We start from the raw sequence: 27548 nt of genomic DNA on the forward strand, positions 1-27548 counted from the left end.
TTGTTTTATCACCAAATCATAAACCTTCCATAGGCACTATTGTTTAATTTGTCTGGTAGAGTTTCCCTCAATACGGATTTGGCTAATTACATCCCTATGATATAGGTTAACATGTTAATCTTTCTTCTGTATTCTTGGAAAATTGGTAATTGAAAATTGAATCTAGAAGCATAATCAGATTCATGTTCAATTTTTTTTGGACAAGACATTTCATGGGTTGATGTTATCAGAAGGCACACCATATTTGGTATTCCTTTTTGTGATGTTAGTAGCTTATTTTGCTAAATGTCTAAATTCATGAATTCATCTGGCATTACAAAATGGTGATATTCCAGTTGTATCATTCATTATCTATTTACTGGAACACCCCTTTAAAAAGAAATTTCACCACATCTACTATTTGGGTACCCAAGGATATGGTTGATATAGAAAAAGGAAAAATGCTTGATTCTCTTTATCAGTTTTTAAATTAAAAAGCTGGTTAACTAGATTTCTTCAGAGGTTTCCACTTAGTTGTTGTTGTTGTTGTGTGTATGTGTGTGTGGTTTTGTTGTTGGTTTTCTTTTTTTGATCAATTTGAACTCACGGATTTAAACATATTTGATGTGTTTCAATCCATTATAGTTATTTTCCTTATTGATATTCATATTATCTCATCTTGAGCAAGTGAAAGACTCTTCATGCTGTCCCCTGAGTCCTTTTGACATGTCTATAGTAGTTTTGGATAGATTCCTTGCTCTGTTATGATCAAATGTTTCAGGTCTGTTTTGAAAATGTTCTGCCCAGACCTAAAATGAGCCATTTTTCTAATCTGTTTCCTTGAGCAGAAAGTGGTCAGGCAAAGGTCAGCTCTCAACTCTCATCTCATTTGACCTCTTGACTGTTTGACATTGTTGGTTTTCCCTTTTGTGAAACACTTTCTTTTCTAGCTGCTGAGATACCACATTTGCCTACGTTTCCTCCTAATCACTACCTGCTTCTTCTCAGGTTCCTTTGCTGCCTCCTCCTCCTCTCTGTCTTCTTAATGTTGAACTGTTTCAGGGCTCTATACTCCTCTCTTCTCCAGCTACACTCACTGATGTAACTTAAGCACTCTCATGGTTGGTTGTTTATTTTTGAAAGTGTCTCGCTCTGTCACCCAGGTTGGAGTGCAGTGGCACAATCTTGGCTCACTGCAGCCTCTGCCTCCTGGGTTCAAGCGATTCTCCTGCCTCAGCCTCTCAAGTGGCTAGGATTACAGGCGCCTGCCACCACGCCTAGCTAATTTTTGTATTTTTAGTAGACATGAGATGGGGTTTCACCATGTTTGCCAGGGTGGTCTTGAACTCCTGACCTCAAGTGATCCACCTGCCTCAGCTTCCCAGTGTTGGGATTACAGGGGTGAGCTACTGCACTTGGCCTCTCGTGGTTTTAAATATCATATTCATAGTAATGACTCTCAAACTTCTATCATCACTCTAGACCTCTCCTTGAGCTCCAAACTATAAATCTAACTACTACTTAATTCTTTATCATTATTCAATCTTCAGCTAAAATCTTGGCTCCTCAGACAGGCCTTCTCTGATAACAGTAGTCAGTGCACCTCCACCCCAACATTTTTATCTCCTTCATAATACTTAAAAATATCTGGAGTTATTTATTTATGTATTCAAATGTTAACTGTCTGCGTCTTCCCTGGCATCATCACCCAGCGTACATGTACACACAAAGCAGTAAAGTGCTTAAGTACAAAGAATCTCTATTTTGCTTACATTTGTAATCCCGATGCCTATAAGTGTGCTAGCAAGTAGTATGTATCCAACAATATGTGCTGACTTCAGTGCTGAAAAATAAAGCTTTTATAATCAAATATTATAAAGCACAGAAAACATGAAATAAATCCAGACTAATACTGACTCATTAAGTAACCCAAAATTACGTCAGTGCTATAGGAAGATTACTGATGACTGTCTGACTCAACAAGAATATTAACTTACTAAGCTGACACTACATTATACCCTTTCATGGTTTTCTTGCTGTTTCATATGAATGTATTTTGTTTCTCAAAATTGATTATAAGTTCTTTATAAGGTATATATTTCTTTTGGATCCCTGTCATAGTCCAATGTGAGCCTATAAAATCAGCAGGATCTCAATAAATAATTATAAAATTAAAATATTTTTGGACTTTTTAAAGCAGGCACTTTTGTTGAATTATTAAGACATTCTTGGCAATATGCTATTTTTTATTTGTATAAATTTAGGGGGTACAAGTGCAATTTTGTTACATGCATAGCTTGCACAGTGGTCAAGTCAGGGCTTTGGGGTATCCAATAATATTTCTCAGGAACTTGTTAGTTAGCCAAGGTTTTCCAAGTAACACTGGTTTCAGGAAACACCATTTTTTTAAATAAGAGAGACAATAAATTACACCAAAATTAACACCAATTAAATGCCAATATTTATTATATCTAGTTCAGCTTCAGAAGAAGAGTCATTTGGCCACCTGTAATCTCTTGCACTGAGTAGAGATTCATTCATAGAAAGAATTTTTACTTTTGAAGAGAGTTCAACAAATAAAGGACCTGTAACGTCCCACCAAAACCAAGCATTTTGGGAGGGCTATTTGAGTTATTTGCAATACTTCCTGAAATGTCTTCATAATTAGAAACCGAATGAGATATCCAAAAGTGTTTTGGCACAGAAGTGACTCATACTTTCTGGTATACAGTTGGATATAAAAACATTAATTTTCAACATATACATATATACAGTTATAAAATAAAAAAGTTTAAATAAGAAAGGTATTTATCAATATTTTTTAATGAATGGAATTATTATGAATACATTCTCACCATCCCTGTTATTCTTGATCAATTTAAAATGTTTAATTTTAAACATGCCAACTAAGAATACTCCTGTTTTTGTTCTTGTTTCATGTTAGAACTGAGACAATTTTAAAATATGGACGCTTTTTCATATATATAGTTCAAATTTTTCTCATAACCTCTTCCTTCAAAACAGATTTGGGAGATGAGATAATATTCTTACTTCTTCATGTTATCTCAGATAATATCCCTAAAAGTTTGTTTCATATCAAGATAAAATTCACCTTTTTATAACATGCAACTTTCTACTGTAATCAAACTTGTATTTCATTTTGGAGATAAGTTTATGACCCTGATCCTGGATCAGTACAGGTAGTAGCCATTCTGAAATTTTCTTAATAACCCTCTGTTCCATTACAGAAGCCAATTTTACTATCTTTTGAAATAAGAAAAGTAAACCCCACATTTTTCACAAAATATGAGTATGCATTAGTGAGCCCTGAGAGTTAACCCAACGCTGAGTTATATACCAAAGGTCTGGATTGACAGAAAAAGAAGTACTAAAAGAAGCTAACTTCAAGTAAAATGTAGGTCTAAAGATCAGGAAATAGCTAGGATAAAGATGCAGATTTAGGATAGATATGCCTAGAGTTGAAAGAAATAGAAGAAATTATTAAAGGGGAAAGAAGAGAAGGCCAAGGAAAAACATTACAAATTAGTACCCACAATAAAAGAGTAAGGTGACTAAGAATGGCCTTTGAGAAGAAGATGACCTAACAGGTAAGACAACCAGTGTTTCTGAAGCCAAAAGAAGTCAAGGGGAAAAAATGTTAAGAAAGCATAGATCAACATGATCATTAAGTGCAGTAAATTCTTTGAATTCTTCTTTGAAGTACATTACATAAAATTGGTTTTTTTCCTGAACTATGATTTAAATAGCCAACATGATGCCGCATCACTACCAAATGATGTAATGCATTTCCTACAAATAAAAATATCCTCCTACATAATCTTAACCAGAAAATTAATATTGACACATTATTACCATCTAATCCTCAGACCTCATTCACATTTCACCAGTTGTTCCAATATTGTCCTTCATAATAAAGAGTAGTTCAAAATGCTGCGCAGCATTTAGTTGTCAGGTCTCTTTGGTCAATCACATTTCCTCAGTCTTTCCTTGACTTTCACGACATTGATACTTATGAACAATTTAGTGTTTTTATAGAATGTCCCTCTATTTGAGTTTGCATGTTGTTTGCTCATAATTAGATTGAGATTATACATCTTTTGCAGTAATATTACAGAAGTGATGCTGGCTTCTTCTCATTGTTTACTATCAGGTGGCACCATTGCTGACTGGTCCTATTAGTGATGATGTTAACATTTAACACTTGATTAAAGTGGTGTCCTCCAGGCTTCTTTACTGTAAAGTCATTCTTTTTCACCTTTATATTTAACAAGTATTTTGTGAAAGGATTCTTCAAAACTCTGTAAGCATACTGTTTCTTCATCCAACTTTCAATTTATTCAGATCAGTATGGGCTCATGGTTTATTATCTTATTCAATAGGTTTTAATCTATTGCAAATATAATGTATCTGATGGCCAAATTGTCCCAGATTTGCCAGAGGGAGGCCCTTCAAGCTGGCTTCTATGGCTTTTGAGATATCCCAATTGTGATGGTTAATACTGAGTGTCAACTTGATGGGACTGAAGGATATAAAGTATTGATCCTGGGTGTGTCTGTGAGGGTGTTGCCAAGGAAGGTTAATATTTGAGTCAGTGGGCTGGGAAAGGCAGACCCACCCTTAATCTGGGTGGGCACAAACTAATCAGCTGCCAGTGTGGCTACAATATAAGCAGGCAGAAAAATGTGAAAAGAGAGGCTGGCCTAGCCTCCCAGCCTACATCTTTCTCCCGTGCTGGATGCTTCCTGCCCTTGAACATCGAACTCCAAGTTCTTCAGCTTTGGAACTTGGACTGGCTGTCCTTGCTCCTCAGCCTGCAGATGGCCTATTGTGAGACCTTGTGATCATGTTAGTTAATACTTAATAAACTCCCCTCTCTCTATATATATACATATTCCATTAGTTCTGTCCCTCTAGAGAACCCTGACTAATACAGATTTAGTTCTGTCCCTCTAGAGAACCCTGACTAATACAGATTTTGGTACAAGGAGTGGTTCTAGTGGAAAAGAATATTAAGGATGGAGTTCTTTCATTGGTTTTGGGGTTTGGGGAGTTGGCTGCCTAATATGATTAGACCACGAAATGCTAAGGACTCTATTTCTAATAGCATGGAAAACACTAATAGTCCTTGGCGTGAACTGTTTACACTGTTACGCAAAATAAATGCATTTGTCACTCCTGATTCATCACTCATGAGAGGCAAGGAGTTTAGTGACTCTATACCTAATACCTTTGAGCCTATGTGGTGAACCAAGGACCATAATAAAGCTGGTTGGTTGCTCTTAAGTTCAGTGGACAAAGTTATGAAAGAAAATGATGAACTCAGAGATTCTATCTCCTGGCTTCAGAAGCATATACTGAGCCTCAGATCTGCTAAGAGAAAGAGCTGAAATTGTGGAAAAACAGACAAAAGCTCTTATTGCGCAAGTGGCTGACCTGCAATGAAAGGTGCATGCACAGCCTTGCCAGGTGTCTACTGTTAAAGTGAGGGCATTGACTGGAAAAGAATGGGACCATGCAACTTGGAATGGGGATGTGTGGGAGGACCCTGATGAAACTGGGGACACTGAGTTTGTAAACTGTGATGAACTCTTTTTGCCAGAAGGAACAGCTTCCCCATCTCCAGTAGTGGCAACATCCCCTCTTGGACCCATGCTGCCATCAGCCTTTCCACCTTTGTCTGAGGAGATAAACCCTGCGCTACCTGAGGCAACAGTGATGGCCTCCCCGAGGCAGCTGCCAGGCAAGATAATGTTTTTTTTTCTTTTTTCTTTTTTCTTTTTATATTCTCCAATTTAAACTTTTAATTAAAAAGTAAACTTTAATGTCGAAAATGCAAACTTGGGGAAGACAGAAAAGATCACACACAAGGCCGTCACTTCACACTTGGAAGGTTGCACAGCAGCCAGGCAGAGGCGCTCCTCACTTCTCAGACGGTGGGCAGCTGGGCAGAGGGGCACATCACTTCCCAGATGGGGCGGCTGGTCAGAGGCACTCCTCACATCCCAGACAGGGCAGGAGCCGGGCAGAGGCACTTCTCACTTCCCAGACAGGGTGGTCAGGCAGGGGCGGTCAGGCAGAGGCGCTCTTCACATCCCAGATGATGCGGCAGCTGGGCAGAGGCACTCAAGATAATGTTGATTCTCCTCAGGAGCCACCCCCAACACCTCTGTTTGCTTCTAGACCTATAACTAGACTAAAGTCCCGGCAGGCCCCTAGAGGTGAGGTTGAAAGTGTGACCCATGAGGAGGTGCGTTACGCTTGAAAAGAACTGCTTGAGTTTTTCAATTTATATCAGCAGAAATCTGGAGAACAGGCATGGGAGTGGATATTAAGGGTGTGGGATAATGGTGGAAGGAAAATAGAGTTGTATCAGGCTGAATTTATTGATTTGGGGCCACTAAATAGGAACTCTACATTTAATGTTGCAGCTCGGGGGGTTACAAAAAGTTCTAATAGTTTATTTACTTGGTTAGCTGAAATATGGATTAAAAGATTGCCCACTGTGAGTGAGCTGGAAATGCCTGATCTGCCTTGGTTTAATGTAGAGGAAGGGATCCAAAGGCTTAGGGAGATTGGGGTGGTGGAGTGGATTAGTCACTTTAGACTGACTCATCCCAGTAGGGTGGGTCCAGAAGATATACCCTTGACCAATGTCTTGCAAAACAGATTTGTGAGGGCAGCACCTACATCTTTGAAAAGCCTTGCATTTACTTTCCTCTGCATGTCAGATCTAACATGGGAACTAGAGTCACTCAACTACAAAATTTAAATACAATGAGAATAATTGGATCCTGAAGTGGCATGGGCCAAGTGGCCACACTCAACCTTCAAAGGCAAGGTGGGTGGAGCTACCATAATAGAGGGCAGAGGCAAAGCAGCAATCAGAATATTCTGACTTGTGTAGAGCTAGAAGTGAAATTGATAGGAAACCTACTGCGTTCCTACTTAATCTATACAATCTGAAAACTTCTAGGTCGAATGGACAAAAGACTAATTTGAATTAAAAAAACAGAGAATCATGACCCCTCAATCAATTTCCAGACTTGAGCCAATTTACAAACCCACAATCCCTTGAATGAAGGGGAGTCCAGATCCCCTGGAGGAAGGACGCCACTACATTACTGACAATTTATGCAGTGAATCTTTCTCCCATCCTTCCCCAAGGAGACTTCTGGCCTTTTACCAGGGTAACTGTGCAATGGGGAAAGGGAAATGATCAGACATTTTGGGGACTACTGGACAATGGCTCTGAGCTGATGCTGATTCCAGGGGACCCCAAACATTACTGTGGTCCTCCAGTTAAAGTAGGGGCTTATGGAGGTCAGGTAATTAATGGAGTTTTAGCTCAGGTCCAACTTACAGTGAGTCCCTGGACTTATCCTATGGTTATTTCCCCAGTGCCAGAAATGCATAATTGGCATAGACATACTTAGCAGCTGGCAGAACCCCCACATTGGCTCCCTGACTGGTAGGGTGAGGGCTATTATGGTAGGAAAGTCCAAATGGAAACCATTAGAGCTGCCTCTACCTAAATAGTAAATCAAAAACTATATCACATCCCTGGAGGGATTGCAGAGATTAGTGCCACCATCAAGGATTTGAAAGATGCAGGGGTGCTGTTTCCTACCACATCCCCATTCAACTCTTCCATTTGTCCTGTGCAGAAGACAGATAGATCATAGAGAATGACAGTAGATTATTGTAAGCTTAACCAAGTGGTGACTCCAATTGCAGCTGCTGTACCTGTACCACATGTGGTTTCATTGCTTGAGCAAATTAACACATCTCCTGGTTCCTGGTATGCCGCCATTGACTTGGCAAATGCCTTTTTCTCCATTCCTGTCCATAAGGTCCACCAGAAGAAATTCGCCTTCAGCTAGCAAGGCCAGCAATATACCTTTACTGTTCTACCTCAGGGGTTATCAACTCTCCAGCTTTGTATCATAATCTTATTCGGAGAGACCTTGATCACTTTTCTCTTCTGCAAGATATGACACTGGTCCATTACATTGATGACATTATGCTGATTGCATCCAGTGAGTAAGAAGTAGCAAACACACTGAATGTATTGGTGAGATATTTGCGTGCCAGAGGATGGGAAATAAATCCAACTAAAATTCAGGGATCTTCTACCTCAGTAAAATTTCTAGGGATCCAGTGGTGTGGGGACTGTCAAGATATTCCTTCTAAGGTGAAGGATAAGTTGCTGCATTTGGCCTGTCCTACAACCAAGAAAAAGGCATAATGCCTAGTGGGCCAATTTGGATTTGAGAGGCAACACATTCCTCATTTGGGTGTATTACTCCAGCCCATTTATCAAGTGACCTGAAAGGCTGCCACTTTTGAGTGGGGTCCAGAACAGGAAAAGGCTCTGCAACAGGTCCAGGCTGCTGTGCCAGCTCCTCTGCCACTTGGGCCATATGACCCAGCAGACCCAATGGTGCTTGAAGTGTCAGTGGCAGACAGGGATGCTGTTTGGAACCTTTGGCAAGCCCCCATAGGTGAATCACAGTGGTGGCCTCTAGGATTTTAGGGCAAGGCCCTGCCATCTTCTGCAGATAAATAAGCTCCTTTTGAGAGACAGCTCCTGGCCTGTTACTGGGCTTTGGTGGAAACTGAACATTTGACTATGGGTCATCAAGTCACCATGTGACCTGAACTGCCTATCATGAACTGGGTGCTTTCTGATCCATGCAGCCATAAAGCGGGCCATGCACAGCAGCATTCCATCATCAGATGGAAGTGGTATATAGGTGACTGGGCTTGAGCAGGTCCTGAAGGCACAAGTAAGTTACATGAGGAAGTGGCTCACGTGTCCACGGTCTCCACTCCTGCCACCTTGACTTCTCTCCCCCAGCCTGCACCGCTGGCCTCATGGGGAGTTCCCTATGATCAGTTGACAGAGGAAGAGAAGGGGCTGGTTCACAGGTGGTTCTGCACGATATGCAGATACCACCCGAAAGTGGACAGTTACAGCACTACAGCCCCTTTTTAGGACATCCCTGAAGGACAGCAGTGAAGGGAAATATTCCCAGTGGGCAGAACTTCAAGCAATGCAACTGGTTGTGCACTTTGCATCAAAGGAGACATGGTCAGATGTGCGATTATATACGGATTCATGGGCTGTAGGTTTCCTGGATGGTCAGGGACTTGGAAGAAGCATGATTGGAAAATTGGTAACAAAGAAATTTGGGGAAGAGGTATGTAGATGGACCTCTGTGGTCAAAACTGTGAAGATATTTGTATCCCATGTGAGTGCTCACTAACGGGTGACCTCAGCAGAAGAGGATTTTAATAATCAAGTGATAGGACATGACCCGTTCTGTGGACACCACTCAGCCTCTTTCCCCAGGCACCCCGTCATCACCCAATGGGCCCATGAACAAAGTACCCATGGTGGCAGGGATGGAGGTTACGTATGGGCTCAGCAACATGGACTTCCGCTCACCAAGGCTGACCTGGCTATGGCCACTGCTAAGCGCCCAATTTGCCAGCAGCAGAGAGCAACACTGAGCCCTCGATATGGTGCCATTCCTTGGGGTGATCAGCCAGCTACTTAGTGGCAGTTGATTATATTGGATTTCTTCCATCATGGAAAGGACAGAGGTTTGTCCTCACTGAAATAGACACTTACTCTGGATATGAGTTTGCCTATCCTGCATGCAATGCTTCTGCCAAGACTACCATCCGTGGACTCACAGAATGCCTTATACATTGCCTCTAACAAAGGCACTCACTTTATGGCTAAAGAAGTGTGGCAGTGGGCTCATGCTCATGGAATTCACTGGTCTTACCATGTTTCCTATCATCCTGAAGCAGCTGGATTGATAGAATGGTGAAACGGCCTTTTGAAGTCACAGTTACAATGCCAACTAGGTGACAATACTTTGCAGGGCTGAGGTAAAGTTCTCCAGAAGGCCATGGATGCTTTGAATCAGCATCCAATATATGGCACTGTTTCTCCCATAGCCAGGGTTAACCAGTCCAGGAATCAAGGGGTGGAAGTGGCACCACTCACCATCATCCCTAGTGATCCACTAGCAAAATTTTTGCTTCCTGTTCCCGCAAGATTACGTTCTGCTGGCCTAGAGGTCTTAGTTCCAGAGGGAGGAATGCTGCCACCAGGAGACACAACAATGATTCCATTAAACTGGAAGTTACGATTGCCACCTAGATACTTTGGGCTCCTCATACCTTTAAGTCAACAGGCTAAGAATGGAGTAACAGTGTTGGCTGGGGTGATTGACCTGGACTATCAAGATGAAATCAGTCTACTACTCCACAATGGAGGTAAGGAAGAGTATTGATGGAATACAAGAGATCCATTAGGGCTTCTCTTAGTATTACCATGCCCTGTGATTAAGGTCAATGAGAAACTACAACAGCCCAATCCAGGCAGGATTACACATGACCCAGACCCTTGAGGAATGGAGGTTTGGGTCACTCCACCAGGAAAAAAACTACGATCTGCTGAGGTGTTTGCCGAAGGCAAAGGGAATACAGAATGGGTAGTAGAAGGTAGTCATCAATACCAACTACAACCACGTGACCAGTTGCAGAAAGGAGGACTGTAATTGTCATGGATATTTCCTCCTTCTTTTGTTAGAAACATGTTTGTGTATGTATACACTTGTACTAAGAAAATATCTTCATTTTATTTCCTTCCTCCTTTATCATGTGACATAAGATTTATTAACTGCACATCAGCATTTAAGTATTGTTAACTTTATGTAACGGTATTTGGGTTGAGGATTGGTGCGTTTCTGGTTGTAGGAAGGACAGTTGTATTATGTTAAGCATAATTATGACCTTATTATTGCCTTTATTTGAAGATTATGTATGATCTCAGGAGATGCGTATGGGTTCAAGTTGACAAGGGATGGACTTGTGATGATTAATACTGAGTGTCAACTTGATGGGATTAAAAAACACATAGTATTGATCCTGGGTGTGTCTGTGAGGGTGTTGCCAAAGGAGATTAACATTTGAGTCAGTGGGCTGGGAAAGGCAGACCCACCCTTAATCTTGGTGGGCACCATCTAATCAGCTGCCAGCATGGCTAGAATATAAGCAGGCAGAAAAATGTGAAAAGAGAGACTGGCCTAGCCTCCCCTACCCTACATCTTTCTGTTGTGCTGGATACTTCCTGCCCTCAAACATTGAACTCCAAGTTCTTCAGCTTTGGAACTCAGACTGACTCTCCTTGCTCCTCAGCCTGCAGACAGCCTATTGTAGGACCTTGTGATTGTGTGAGTTAATACTTAATAAACTCCCCTATATATATATGTTCCATTAGTTCTGTCCCTCTAGAGAACCCTGACTAATACACTGATCATTTTTCAAGCACTTTCTTACTTTTCAGTACATATCCGAAACTCATCTTTTACTTACTCTGGCACAGCCCTGGAGTCAGCAATTTTTCTAAGGAGTTCTGGTTCCTTTTGGTAGAGAATGCTATTTAGATGTGAGTGTTCCACCATGTGCTCACTGATCCAGGTGTGTTGCTGCTTCCAGGCCAACCCAATGGACAGAGCTAGAAACTATATATAGGTACATATACATTTCATACATATGTATGTGAATATGTGTGTATATACATATCTATCTATCTATCTATCATCTATCTATCTATCTATCTATCTATCGAAAACATAAATTTGCAGCAATACTTCCAACAGGGTTCATTCTGGTTGTCTCCCTTCAGTTTTCATTTTTTCTTATAGTGAGAAACCTAGCTTCCATTATGCTTAATACTTATTTGATCAGTCCTCCTGAATGAAACCAATTGCCTCCCCTCCCCAAATTGATGCCCCACTCACCTCACTCAGACACCAATCTCTGAAGTAAGTAGCTCTCCTACCTGGAAGTCCTCCTCATCCCACTGGGGCTCTGTCACCTGGCACTGGACTGCCCTCCTACACAGATTCTCCTGTCACCTCACTTGTCCTCACACCCTGAGGCAGGCCACCAACCTATGTGGGTGTTCTTTTTTTTGAGACAAAGTATCACTCTTGTTGCCCAGGCTGGAGTGCAGCGGCGCGATGTTGGCTCACTGCAACCTCCACCTTCTGGGTTCAACCAATTCTCCTGCCTCAGCCTCCTGAGTAGCTGGGATTATAGGCTTCTGCCACCACCCTCGGCTAATTTTTTGTATTTTTAGTAGAGATAGGGTTTCACCCTGTTGGCCAGGCTGGTCTTGAACTCCTGAGCTCAGGTGATCCACCTGCCTTGGCCTCCCAAAGTGCTGGGATTACAGGCATGAACCACTGCACCTGGCCCTATGTGAGTGTTCTTAACCCTGCCCAGTCTTCAACATTTCATGCAGGGTTCCCAGCCCTTTCAACGAGAGAATGAAAGAGCATGATGCAGAGAGGGGTGCAGCCTGACTGTTGCTGTTATCTCCAAGGAACACAGAAAAACTAGTGTAAGGTACACAAAAACAAACTATAATTATTTACTGTTGGCTGGGTGCAGTGGCATGTGCCTGTAAGCCTAGCACTTTGGGAGGGCAAAATGGGAGGATCACTTGAGGCCAGGAGTTCCTTACTAGCTATACTTAGATTCTTCACAAGAGCTACTTCATATTTCCCGTGTCCCTCACTCCCACCCCTCTATACTCTCAATAGATTAGTACACTTTCATTTGCTCCAAAGATAAACAGAGATTCAGCTTTTAGCTATCTACTTATAAACTTCCTTCCATCTGTATCCCAATTATTATCTTCATTACAGTATTAGTAAATAAGGGTCAGTGTCTCTGTCCTCTAGTCCGGTTTACCCTGACACTGTCAGTCTCTGGCTACTCCTCAGTCTTCTTCATAGTCTCTTTGTTTCTGCTTACCCCTTAAATGCTGGCATTCTCCAGGCTCCAATGTTCAACTCTTCTCTTTTTTACTCTAATGAACAGTGAACGCCTAGGGAATCCTTGCTTTGCTCCAATCCTTGGACTCATTTTCAAAGTCCACTTTGTCTCAGCTTCTGCTATATCAGATAATTTGGCTTCATCTCCCATTAAGGTTCCTACCCTGTTCTTGGCATTTGATCAACTAAGCCTGAGAACTATCTGGTTTCCAACTCTGAGTGATGTTTTAAGGATTCATTTAGGCATCTGTCCAATACCTCCAGCTCCTTTTCACTGCTAGGCTAGCTCCTAATTGCTTACCAAAGGCAGTTCAAGTGTTAGCTCCTCTTGGAAATATTTCCTGACCAACATTCTCAATCTGAGTTTGGAATCCCTCAGAAATCCCATAGAACCCTGCTGTTTTTCTCTACTATGATGCTTATCATATTGTCATATAATTTTTCACTTTCGTATATGTCTGTCCTACTAGATTACCAACTCTTGAAGTCAGGAATTTTGTGTGAAGAAGGAATTTGCCTTCAAAAAAGAAGGAAACAGGGAGAAACAGAAAGGATAAAGGTAAGAAGAAAGAAAGATAGTTCAGATCAGACTGGGGCTCTAGCTGGCTCAAAAGTGGGTGAAACACTATGGCAAAAATCCTAGGATGAAGGACACTGAGGAGCTATATGATCAATACAAGAGGACTATCCAGTTATTGCTGTATACCTCTCTTGCCACTTCTGTGACCAAATTACCAATGCATTGCATTGATAGTTCAGATCTAAATAGCACACATAGATGGCCGCAGTTTCCAGAAATCAAAAGACTTCCACTGAAGTCTTGAATCCCTCAAAGTTACTTATGAGGGATGAAATCAACTTCTTCCAAACTCTTGTTAATGTTGATATTCTGATCTCATCCCATGAATCACAAAAGTTCTCAATGGCATCTAGACTAGTGAATCCTTTCCAGAAGGTTTTCAATTTACTTTGCCCAGATCCATTAAACAAATCACTGTCTATGGCAGCTATAGTATTACAAAACGTATTTCTTATATAATAAGACATGAGAGTCAAAATTACTCCTAAATCCACAGGCTGCAGAATGGACGATGTTAGCAGTCATGAAAACAACATTCATCTCCTTGTACATCTCCATCAGAGCTCTTATGTGACAAGGTGCATTGTCAATGAGCAGTAATATTTTGTAATATTTTGAAAATAATCTTTTTTTTCTGAGCAGTATGTCTTAACAGTGGGCTTAAAACAGTAAATCATGCTGTAAACAGATGTGCTGTCATTCAGACTCTTGTTCCATTTATAGGCAAGGTAGATTTAGCATAATTTTTAAGGGCTCTAGGATATTAAAAATGCTAAGTAGGCATTGGCTTCAACTTAAAGTCACCAGCTGCATTTGGCCTTAACAAGAGAATCAGTCTGTCCTTTGGAGCTATGAAGTCAGGCATTGAATTCTCCTCTCTAGCTATGAAAGTCCTATGGCATCTTCTTCCAATAGAAGGCTGCGGTGTCTCCATTGAAAATCTGTTGTTTAGTGTGGCCACCTTCATCAATGATCTTAGCTAGATCTGGATAACTTGCTGTAGCTTCTGCCTTAGCACTTGCTTCTTCACCTTGTACTTTTATGTTATAAAGATGGTTTCTTTCCTTAAACCTCATGAACCAACCTCTACTAGCTTCACCATTTTCTTCTGCAGCTTCCTGACTTCTCTCAGCCTTCCTAGAAATGAAGAGAGTTAGGGCTTGCTCTGGATTAGGCTTTGGCTTAAAGGGAATGTTGTGGCTGGTTTGATCTTCTACCCAGACCATTCAAACTTTCTCCGTATCAGCAATACGGCCGCTTTACTTTCTTATCATTGGTATGTTCATTGGAATAGCACTTTTAATTTCATTCAAGAAGTTTTCCTTTGCATTCACAACTTGGATAATAGTTTGGCACAAGAGGCCTAGCTTGCAGCTTGCCTTCCTCACTAAGCTTAATCATTTCCAGATTTTGATTTAAACTGAGAGATGTGTGACTCTTCCTTTCACCTGAACACTTAAAGGCCATTGTAGGGTTATTAACTGGGTTAATTTCAACACTGTTGTGTGTCTGGGAATAGGCCCGAGAGAAGGGAGATGAGAACTGCTGTCAGTGGGGCAGTTGGAAAACAAATATTTATGGGTTAAGTTTGCAGTCTTATATGGGAGCGGTTCATGGTACCCCAGAATAATTACAATACTAACATCAAAGATCTGATTACAGATATAAGATCACTATAAAAGTTATAATAATAACAAAATTATTTGAAATATTGTGAGAATTATCAAAATGTGACACAGAGATACTAGATACAAGTGAACACAAGCTATTGGAAAATGGCACTGATAGACTTGCCCAATGCAGGATTGCCACAAACCTTCAATTTGTAAAAAACAAAAAAAATTATCTGCAAAGACCAATAACATGAATAAAAATTAAACAAGGCATGCTTGTACTAATAAGCTTGGTTTTAGTTCCCTATTAAATATTTCCACATGCTTTGCATGTGATTTAAATATTAACTATGAATTACATTACTTTTAGGGTCACTTTTATGGCCACATTTCTAATTTTTGTTGCATTTAGTCCACTAACTTCAAAGGAGTCAAATGTTATCATATAATAAATTAAAATGCCATATAACTACATGCATTGATCTCACCATTTACGACACTGATTTACAAAACTAACACATTACAATTTACTGAGTAGACCCTATCGTATTTTTTGGCTTCTTATTAAGAAAGGCACTGGATAAGCATAGGAGTTTTAGTCATGGCTATGAATCCTTGGAACAGTCAGTTATCTTCTCGAGACTCAGTAATTTAGAGATAAGAAGAGCTGGACCTAGAATATTCAGTAAGCTGAGACTCAATATTCTCTGGGTCTATGATACTGTCTTTCCCAATCCTGAACTTGCCATAGAAAATTTTCCCATTTTATTTTCATTTCCCTCTGCAATATTTGCTAGCAACCAGAGAACTGCAGGAAAGTTGAATGAAGAAATCCTCCTTCCAAAGAAAATAGACTTTATTATTATTAATATACTTTAAGTTCTGGGATACATGTGCAGAATGTTACTTTTAAAATAAAAATAGATATGTATGCTTTAAAGAATTTTCTCCTGTAATTTTTTGCCACTCTTCCTTGTACTTCCAGGCACACAGTTAAGTGTCAGGTCATGTGGGTCATTACATGAAGAACAGGATGATGAATGGGAGATCAAAGACCTAACTAACTGTTGGTAGCCCAAAGAGGACATTTCATTGGAAATTTCTTTTCTATTCCTGACACTGAACTTACTGTAGGCACTCTAAATGTCTACTGAAGTGAATTGAGGTGTTTGCTCCATACTTTTAAAAATATACTTTATTTAAGAGGGTTGTGGCCTAACAGATTATATTAAAGTAACTCTCTAGTTTTTCCAAGTCAATGACCTTATTTTTTCCCTTTACCTAAGTGCAAAATCTGCCACCATATAATAAAAATACTATCCTTACTAAGATGGAGATAACACCTTCCATTTTCAAATGACTGGTAGAAAAATGATCCTTCTATCTTCTAAGACCCAGAGAGGTTGAGACTGCAGCGAGCCGTGATCATGCCACTGCACTCCAGCCTGGGCAACAGACAGCGACCTTGTCAGAAAAAAAAAGAAAAGAAAAGAGAGACAGAGAGAGGAAGGAAGGAAGGAAGGAAGGAAATAAACGAAATCCAATCCACAGAAAACGATGCTTTTTTATAACAACTTGAGAGGAAGGAATATATTCTTTCTCGGTTCAAAACTTGACAATCAACTATATCAAAGTCCTATATATTTCCAATCAAATTAACTTTGGTATAATAACATTTAAACTGATTACAGAGAATTTTTAAAGGGCCATGAAAGAACAGTAAAGATGATTCAATGTTTTACAAGACAACCCTTTAGGGGTTCCTTTAGGAAAGGTTTTAAAAGGATGCAGCAGAGAAGATATGAAGAGAAAAAGATAATAGTTCTTAAATATTTATAGGATTATTGCAAAGAGTTTAAGAATCTATATCTCAATCAAAAATGAAAACTTAGGTTAAATACAAGTGATTCAGGCTAAAATTTGTAAAGACCGTTACATACTAAAATGGATAAAGTTAGGAAGACATGTTCATACTTTTCTATGACATTGGAAGTTAAAGAAATGAAGTAGCTGACAAATCCTTGTCTTTCTCAGTCTGTACTGTAATTATTTCAAGATACTATATGGTGAGAGGAAAAGGCATAATAAATTCTACAACTTAACTTTGCAGGAAAAACAGTCAACTTTACTTACACTGTGTTCAATCCCATATGTGATAACTTGCTTGCTTTTTCTAAACTCCCTTTCAGTAAAGAAGCTGGCAAAGACACCATAATATTTAATGGGACAGATGACAATTGTTGGAATATGACATTATAGAAAGGAAAACGAGACAATTTGAAATGAGGATTGAAAAACACAAAAATATCCATAGAATGATAAACTCCTATGCATAAAAAGCCACTGCGTAAGTAACAAAGGCTTGCCAAGTATCCATCCTACTCATCCTGTTTGAGTTAGCGAATTCCATCAAATAGAATAATTACTTAGTCTCACATTTAGTCTGGTATCTCAGGTTTCTTTCCAAACATTACAAATAACAGCAATGAAGTAAAGGGGAAAAAGCACTTCTCACTGTTAAATGAAAATATATACATCCTATCCAGCATTTATTGGCAATGCAAAGAAAAAATATTTCCATTACTTAATGTCTAGGGAATGACAGTTATATCTAGGGCCAATACAAACTGACTATGCAATGGGATCCAAGAGCGGAAATAGGAGAGACACTCTATGATGGAAGTGCACCAGAATGACTCCATGCTTTTATTCAAGAAGTCAAAGGCATAAAGCACAAAAAACATCAATGAAGAAAAAGAGGAGACAGTAGAATTCAATTACTTCTAAACATATAACACTTTACTTAGACCATTAAGATCTGCCCCAATGTTTACATGAAATTTACCTATGCTGGCTCAAGATCTCATGTCCAAAATCTTTAGGTAATCTCTATCATTAATACAACTTTCATTAATCATATTGTTGTTGCTATAAACTTTCTAATAATTTCATTTATAATTTATTCTAAGAATTTTATTACTGTTTCTCTGATAAAACAGCATTCTTGAAGAGCAATAGCTTCTTAGTTGAAGTTTTATATTCAAGTTCCTTTCAAACTGCTACTAAAGTAAATCCTACAGCCTTGACTTAGCCTTTATCCAGAAGTCTTTTCCTTTGCTGATCTTTACATTGGAAGTTTGCAGATTAGTGTATCTAAACCCAAAACTAACTGATCAAACTATTCAATCAATCAGTCTCATTTCCTTTTCTAATGTTTTGGAAAACTGACAGAGACTCACATGCATATGCTGAAAACTGTAGGAATAGGCCTATATAAACCTAAACAGAAAAACTGCTGTTTGTTCACAGGCCTTGTTGCCGGGTTTTTCCTTTTCAGAGAAAAGAAAATTTGTCAACAGAAAAACATAAGCCATATGGACAGACTTGGTATACTGCCAAATACAGTTCAAGCAAATTCTTCTGATATGAGGCAGTTTTCCAAAGAATTTTCCAGGGGAGGTTGCTACTGCTGGGTACTAAGAAAATGATCCCTCCAATTCTACTCTATAAACCAAATAATGCCCATTTTCCCTCAGATCTAGATCACCTCTGCACAAATTCAAATTTATGCTACTACTGAAAATCTGTCACTAGTTTCCTTCAAGTCTAGCACGAGTGAGAAATATGTTTTCAAAAATTATAGCTGTACTATTATCATATCAATAAGACTTGGTTCACAATAGAGTTCTCAGGGTACTTCCTTTGGGGTGTTGTGCCTGAATTCCAGTTTTCTCTGGTTTAGGGGCCCCTCCTGTATGATTCCATGGCACCCCATATTCTCTTACCATAGTGTGTATCACACAATATTATAATTGCATGTTTGTCTCCTCTGTTAGACCATATGCTTCATGCAACAAACCATTATGTCTATCGTATTCATTATTTTATTCCAGTGACCTAATACAGTGTCTAGCAAATAGTAGCTGAGGCATATTAAAGATGATCACAAATCCTTTGACACTTCTCCCATAGAGAAGTGGGGTCAATGTCTTCTCCTTGATTTCAGATGGCCTCTGTAACTGCTTTGACCCATAAAATATGACAGAAGTAACACTGTGCCAGTTTCCAACCAATTCTTAAGAACTATCAGCTTCCACTTCCTCTCTCTTCAAACATTTACTCTTGGAACCCCAAGACTGACTGGGGTATGGTTTGAGAGACTTTCCTAGGACAACAAAAGCATCAACAGTTTTAATTTAATCAATTTCTAGATATTTACCTTTCATATCTCTCTTTCCTAAATTTGATCTGCCAAGACCTAGTGTGGTTCTCCAAGATTGATCCACTCATGTGGATTCTCCATTCCCTAGCTGCTTTAATACTAGACTTTCTTCTATCTTACAAAAGAAAGACACCAAATTATCTATCTCAAGTTGCTATCAGCATTGTCCCGAGGTATAAAAACCTTTGGGATTTTACTGGACTTGGTGAGGTAACTTACATGACCAGGTAAGGCCTGCTAACGTGTGCTTTATCTGGTCTTTCACATATTCCTGTTACAGGTAAACTCTGACACTAGAATGAGGGTATTTTTAGTTCTGAATTCAAACAACGTAGAGTAGACCAGTGGGAGATGGCTTCACTGTTGAGGGAGACACTCATGAAAATAAGGCAAAAGAACCATATGTTGAAAATGGCTTTTTCCCTCACATATTTTACAAAAAGCATACATTTCCAGCTATTCACAATGGTTACGATATGTCCACTGGAAAGAAAGAAATATTCAAACAGCTGAAATAAGTAAATGTTTAGTGATGTTGATTGTTTTAACATAAATAGAATACTTTCCAAAGCTACTAAATATTCCTAGATATACTGGCTAAAACCTGCAGATAAAAATTTCATGTTATTTTCATTCAAATAAAAGGTCCATCCTCCAGTTAGATATTAGATAACACTTTATTAAATTTAAGCATTTATTCCTGTTAAATAACCCTCATATTAATTTATTTTATCAAATGTTTCATATTTCCTGTATCTTTGTCCAAAGGCCAAATTATTGACCGACCACCAAACCAAGCATTTTTAGTAACATGTATTCATTTTTTTTTTCCTTCTGACAGAGTCTCGCTCCGTTGCCGAGGCTGGAGTGCAGTGGTGCGATCTCAGCTCATTGCAACCCGTACCTCCCAGGTTTAAGCGATTCTCCTGCCTCAGCCTCCCCAGTAGCTGGGACTACAGGTAGGCGCCAACAAGCCCAGCTAATTTTGTATTTTCAGTAGAGATGGGGTTTCACCTGTTGGCCAGGCTGGTCTCGAACTCCGCCCACCTCAGCTTCCAAAAGTGCTGGGATTACAGGCGTGAGCCACCGCACCCAGCCAGCAATGTGTATTTTTATCTTTCATTAAATACACAGAAAGTTTGATCATTATATTTAACAAAATTAATTTGTTAAATTTATTTTTATTTAAATTTTATTTTACTTTAGGATCTGGGATACATGTGTACAGAACATGCAGGTTTGTTACATAGGTAAATGTGTGCCATGGTGGCTTGCTGCATCTATCAACTTGTCATCTAGGTATTAAGCCCTGCATGCACTAGCTATTTGTCCTGATCTCCTTCCCCTCGCCCCCCTGACAGGTCCTGGTGTGTGTTGTTCCCCTCCCTGTGTCCATGTGTTCTCATGGTTCAACTCCTACTTATAAGTGAGAATATGCAGTGTTTGGTTTTCTGTTCCTGTGTTAGTTTGCTGAGGATGATGGCTTCCAGCTTCATCCATGTCCCTGAACAGGCCATGATCTCATTCCTTTTTATGGCTGCATAGTATTCCATGGTGTAATATGTACCACATTTTCGTTATCCAGTCTAACATTGAAGACCATTTGGGTTGGTTCCATGTCTTTGCTATTGTGAATAGTGCTGCAATAAACATATGTGTGCATGTATCTTTATAATAGAATGATTTATATTCCTTAAGATATACATCCAGAAAAGGGATTGCTGGGTCAAATGGTATTTATGGTTCTAGATCTTGGAGGAATCGCCACACTGTCTTCCATAATGGTTGAACTAATTTACATTCCCACCAACAATGTAAAAGCATTCCTATATCTCCACAGCCTCACCAGCATCTCTTGTTTCTTGACTTTTTAATAATCACCATTCTGACAGGTGTGAGATGGTTTCTTATTGTGGTTTTGATTTGCATTTCTCTAACTATCAGTGATGTTGAGCTTTTTTCATATGTTTGTTGGCCACATAAATGTCTTCCTTTGAGAAGTGTCTGTTCATGTTCTTTGCCCACTTTTTGATGGGGTTGTTTGTTTTTTTCTTGTAAATTTAAGTTTCTTGTAAATTCTGGATATTAGACCTTTGTCAGATGGGTAGATTGCAAAAATTTTCTCCCATTCTGGAGGTTGCCTGTTCGTTCTGATGATAGTTTCTTTTGCTGTGCAGAAGCTCTTTAGTTTAAATAGACCCCATTTGTCAATTTTAGCAATGTTGCAATTGCTTTTGGCAATTTCATCATAAAAGATTTGCACATGCCTATGTCCTGAATGGTATTACCTAGATTTTCTTCTAGGGTTTTTATGGTTTTTGATTTTACATTTAAGTATTTCAGCCATCTTGAGATAATTTTTGTGTAAGGTATAAGGAAGGGGTCCAGTTTCAGTTTTCTGCATATGGGTACCCAGTTTTCCCAGCACCATTTATTAAATAGGAATCCCTTTCCCCATTGCTTGTTTTTGTCAGGTTTGTCAAAGATCAGATAGTTAGAGATGTCTGGTCTTATTTCTGAGGTCTCTATTCTGTTCCATTGGTCTATGTGTCTGTTTTGGTACCAGTACTATGCTATTGTTGTTACCATAGCCTTGTAGTATAGTTTGAAGTCAGGTAGCATGAGCCCTCTGGCTTCATTCTTTTTGCTTGGGATTGTCTTGGCTATATGGGGTCTTCTTTGATTCCATATGAAATTTAAAGTAGTTTTTCTAATTCTGTGAAGAATGTCAATGGTAGTTTGATGGGAATAGCATTGAATCTATAACTTACTTTGGGCAGTATGGCCATTTTCACAATATTGATTCTTCCTATCCATGAGGATGGAATGTTTTTCCATTTGTTTGTGTCCTCTCTTATCTCCTTGAGCAGTGGTTTGTAGTTCTCCTTGAAGATGTCCTTCACATCCTTTGTTAGTTGTATTCCTAGGTATTTTATTCTCTTTGTAGCAATTGTGAATGGGAGTTCATTCATGATTTGGCTCTCTGCTTGTCTATTGTTGGTGTATAGGAATGCTTGTGATTTTTCCACATTGATTTGGTATCCTGAGACTTTGCTGCAGTTGCTTATCAGCTTAAGGAACTTTTGGGCTGAGACCTTGGGGTTTTCTAGATATAGGATCATGTCATCTGCAAACAGAGACAGTTTGACTTCCTCTCTTCTTATCTGAATACCTTTTATTTCTTTCTCTTGACTGATTGCCCTGGCCAGAACTTCCAATACTATGTTGAATAGGAGTGGTTACAGTGGGCATCCTTGTCTCGTGCCAATTTTCAAAGGGAATGCTTCCAGCTTTGTGCCTTCAGTATGATAATGGCTGTGGGTGTGTCATAAATGGCTCTTATTATTTTGAGATATGTTCCATCAATACTTAGTTTGTTGAGAGTTTTTAACATGAAGGGATGTTGCATTTTATCAAAGGCCTTTTCTGCATCTATTGAAATAATCATGTGATTTTTGTCATTGTTTCTGTTTATGTGATGGATTATATTAATTGAATTGTGTATGTTATTTCTAAATGCCCAACACCAGAACTTAATATATGCATACATACGTACTTCCAAGTAATATCATACTTGGAAGTGTTTCATACTCTCTAATTCATAAATGACTTGTAGCTTCTCCTATATATTACACTGCTTTATTACAAATTAACAAATGAGAAACAATTATCTTGTTTTATATTTTATTTTTAAATAGATAAATCATTTAATTATATCTGCATCATGTTAATCTTGACATTATTTTTATTAATCATATAAGCTGTGTTCTATAAATTATTTCTCAGTGGTGTTTATAATATTTTAAAAAAAGAGGCCAGGGCTGAGCACGATGGCTCATGCCCGTAATCCCAACACTTTGGGAGCCTGAGGTAGGTGAATTGCCTGAGGTCAGGAGTTTGAGACCAGCCTGGGCAACATGGTGAAACCCCATCTCTACTAAAATGCAAAATTAGCTAGGTGTGGTGGTGCATGCCTGTGATTCCAGCTACTTAGGAGGCTGAGGCAGGAGAATCACTTGAACCTGGGAGCTGGAGGTTGCAGTGAGCCGAGATTGTGCCATTGCACTCCAGCCTAGGCAACAAGAGTGAAACTCTGTCAAAAAAAAAAAGAAAAAAAGAGGCCGGGTGCAGTAGCTCACACCTGTAATCCCAGCACTTTGGGAGGCCAAGGTGGGCAGATCCCCCAAGACCAGGAATCCAAGACCAACCTGGCCAACGTGGTGAAACTCCATCTCTATCAAAAATCAAAAAAAAAAAAAAAAATTAACTGGGCATGGTGGCGGACGTCTATAATCCCAGCTTCTTGGGAGCCTGAGGCAGGAGAATCACTTGAACATGGGAGGCAGAGGCTGCAGTGCCCTGAGAATGCACCACTGAACTCTAGCCCAGGCGACAGAACCAGACCCTGTCTCACCAAAAAAAAAAAAAAAAAGTTCAAAAAAGAAATATTAACACATTTTGATTGAAAAATGAAGTCAGAATTTTTCTGGCAGAAAGTAAGTCTAATTCACCCGTAAGATTTGATAAAGAGGACTGTTTGGGCCAATGAAGTTACATGGCAAGTATTTTCTACTACATCAAGGAATGAAATCTGTAACTTCGAGTTTATGATAAAAGTGTAAGATACACACATTTTATATTGAAAAAGTTTATACTGTGGAAATGTATCAAAACTAATATTTTAATTTTCCCAACCCTTTATGAGTATCTCAGATTAAATGACTTCAAGTGAAAAAATAACAGATATTAGACCATTTGAAAAATCTTGGTAAAGACTTTTGGAGATAGTTTTCAGAAATTTAAAAAGTGATGATTATGATGATGGGGTAACAAATCCTTTTGCAATTCAAGTGGCTTCTAATTCTTTGCTTTCAACAATTTTGAAGGAGAATATAATCTAGCTGTCAACTGGCACATCAATTAAAAATAAGTTTCCTTCTAACAGACAGAACCCTCAGCTGCAGGTCTGTTGGAGTACCTGGCCGGCCGTGTGAGGTGTCAGTCTGCCCCTGCTGGGGGGTGCCTCCCAGTTATGCTGCTCGGGGGTCAGGGGTCAGGGACCCACTTGAGGAGGCAGTCAGCCCGTTCTCAGATCTCCAGCTGCGTGCTGGGAGAACCACTGCTCTCCTCACAGCTGTCAGACAGGGACATTTAAGTCTGCAGAGGTTACTGCTGTCTTTTTGTTTGTCTGTGCCCTGCCCCCAGAGGTGGAGCCTACAGAGGCAGGCAGGCCTCCTTGAGCTGTGGTGGGCTCCACCCAGTTCAAGCTTCCAGGCTGCTTTGTTTACCTAAGCAAGCCTGGGCAATGGCGGGCGCCCCTCCCCCAGCCTCGCTGCCCACTTGCTGTTTGATCTCAGACTGCTGTGCTAGCAATCAGCGAGACTCCGTGGGCGTAGGACCCTCTGAGCCAGGTGTGGGCTATACTCTCCTGGGGCACCGTTTCCTAAGCCCTTCGGAAAAGCACAGTATTCGGGTGGGAGTGGCCCGATTTTCCAGTGCCGTCTGTCACCCCTGGAAGGGGAACTCCCTGACACCTTGCGCTTCCCGAGTGAGGCAATGCCTCGCCCCTGCTTCGGCTGGCGCACGGTGCGCTCATCCACTGACCTGCACCCACTGTCTGGCACTCCCTAGTGAGATGAACACGGTACCTCAGATGGAAATGCAGAAATCCCAAAAGAACAAAGCTGGAGGCATCACGCTACCTGACTTCAAACTATACTACAAGGCTACAGTAACCAAAACAGCATGGTACTGGTACCAAAACAGAGATATAGATCAATGGAACAGAACAGAGCCGTCAGAAATAATGCCACATATCTACAACCATCTGATCTTTGACAAACCTGAGAAAAACAAGAAATGGGGAAAGGATTCCCTATTTAATAAATGGTGCTGGGAAAACTGGCTAGCCGTATGTAGAAAGCTGAAACTGGATCCCTTCCTTACACCTTATACAAAAATCAATTCAAGATGGATTAAAGACTTAAATGTTAGACCTAAAACCATAAAAACCCTAGAAGAAAACCTAGGCAATACCATTCAGGACATAGGCATGGGCAAGGACTTCAGGTCTAAAACACCAAAAGCAATGGCAACAAAAGCCAAAATTGACAAATGGGATCTAATTAAACTAAAGAGCTTCTGCACAGCAAAGGAAACTACCATCAGAGTGAACAGGCAACCTACAAAATGGGAGAAAATTTTCACAACCTACTCATCTGACAAAGGGCTAATATCCAGAATCTACAATGAACTCCAACAAATTTACAAGAAAAAAACAAACAAACCCATCAAAAAGTGGGCGAAGGACATGAACAGACACTTCTCAAAAGAAGACATTTATGCAGCCAAAAAACACATGAAAAAATGCTCACCATCACTGGCCATCAGAGAAATGCAAATCAAAACCACAATGAGATACCATCTCACACCAGTTAGAATGGCAATCATTAAAAAGTCAGGAAACAACAGGTGCTGGAGAGGATGTGGAGAAATAGGAACACTTTTACACTGTTGGTGGGACTGTAAACTAGTTCAACCCTTGTGGAAGTCAGTGTGGCGATTCCTCAGGGATCTAGAACTAGAAATTCCATTTGACCCAGCCATCCCATTACTGGGTATATACCCAAAGGACTATAAATCATGCTGCTATAAAGACACATGCACACGTATGTTTATTGCAGCATTATTCACAATAGCAAAGACTTGGAACCAACCCAAATGTCCAACAATGATAGACTGGATTAAGAAAATGTGGCACATATACACCATGGAATACTATGCAGCCATAAAAAATGATGAGTTCATGTCCTTTGTAGGGACATGGATGAAATTGGAAATCATCATTCTCAGTAAACTATCGCAAGAACAAAAAACCAAACACCGCATATTCTCACTCATAGGTGGGAATTGAACAAAGAGAACACATGGACACAGGAAAGGGAACATCACACTTCGGGGACTGTTGTGGGTTGGGGGGAGGGGGGAGGGATAGCATTGGGAGATATACCTAATGCTAGATGACGAGTTGGTGGGTGCAGCGCACCAGCATGGCACATGTATACATATGTAACTTACTTGCACATTGGGCACATGTACCATAGAGCCTAAAGTATAATAATAATAATAATAATAATAATAATAATAATAATAAAAGAAAAAAAAATAAGTTTCCATAATATATCTCTACATGTTTTTTGGTGCATGACTTGGAAACAGTTCTAAGAATTAAGTGACACTGCTAAACAAAACTCTTTGACATTTAGTAATAAGAAAGAAAAAAAACAACTTTCTATCAAAAATGTCTTTTCAGAAAGAGGAATGATAATCATCTGGCATTGATGAAATTACCAGTCACTCTCAAACATGCAATTGCAGACTTGAGAGCATAGTTTTTGGAAATACTTAAATTTAACCCAATATTTGGCAGCATACTGGCAATCAAAATAATTTAAACTTTTAAACTCCCAAATATATAATATAATAATTTAATTTAAAACGGAGAGGTACTAGGTTGGTAAATAATTATTTGAAAAAAAAGTATGAAGCCTTTGGGATCTCAGCCTTCAGATTTCCCACAGATCTTGCTAATTAACTATGTTCATAGCTGGGAAGGCAAAGGGATTGGTGTTCAGAAAGTATTTTTAAAAAAACAAAGACTCAAATTATGGTTTTAGTTTGTGATCTTTTTTTTCCATTTAAACTAAAATAAATTGCTAGTGGATTCAAATAAATTTAAAAAGGTTTGAGGCAATAATTAGTAAAGTCACAGATTCAGTAAAATCATGAAATTATTCAAACTATAGAAAAATGAGAGGAACCGCAGAGATCCAGAAGACAGGCAAGATTTACTCTGTTTTCTCTGAGCTGCAGTAAAGTGCCCCATACCCAGGGGAGGAAGAAAGTGTGAGACTCTGCTAAAGTGGGGCAGATTTTTTTTTTAAAGGACACAAGCCCTCCACTGAACCTAGGAGGAACTGAAGGGCTAACAACTATCTAAAATGTGGGTTTGCAAGACTCATTCATTAAAAATAATTAATACAGTGGTGGGGGGGCGGTGGTAAAAAGACAGGAAAAAGATGTTCTAAAGAAAAGTACTATAATTGAGCATAAAATAGTATATAGGCAAAGCTCAACAGGAAAAACTGAATTAGTTTTCAATTCTAGCAAGAGAGAAAGAAGAAAAAAAGGCATTTCTTTGATTTTGAGAGAAATTTATCAAATGTGTCTTTATATAAAGCACATTGAACAATATAGTAGACATTGTTTCTAAC

General features: G+C 39.5%; 1 protein-coding gene across 2 annotated transcripts in view; it reads right to left on the reverse strand.

Moving 5' to 3' along the window:
* ME1 (malic enzyme 1) overlaps nucleotides 1-27548 on the reverse strand; it is a 226597-nt gene that overhangs the window by 143726 nt on the left and 55323 nt on the right. The gene's annotated exons all lie outside the window — the stretch shown is intronic.

This window comes from Pongo pygmaeus, chromosome 5 (genome assembly GCF_028885625.2).
Source record: "Pongo pygmaeus isolate AG05252 chromosome 5, NHGRI_mPonPyg2-v2.0_pri, whole genome shotgun sequence".
Lineage (NCBI taxonomy): Eukaryota > Metazoa > Chordata > Mammalia > Primates > Hominidae > Pongo > Pongo pygmaeus.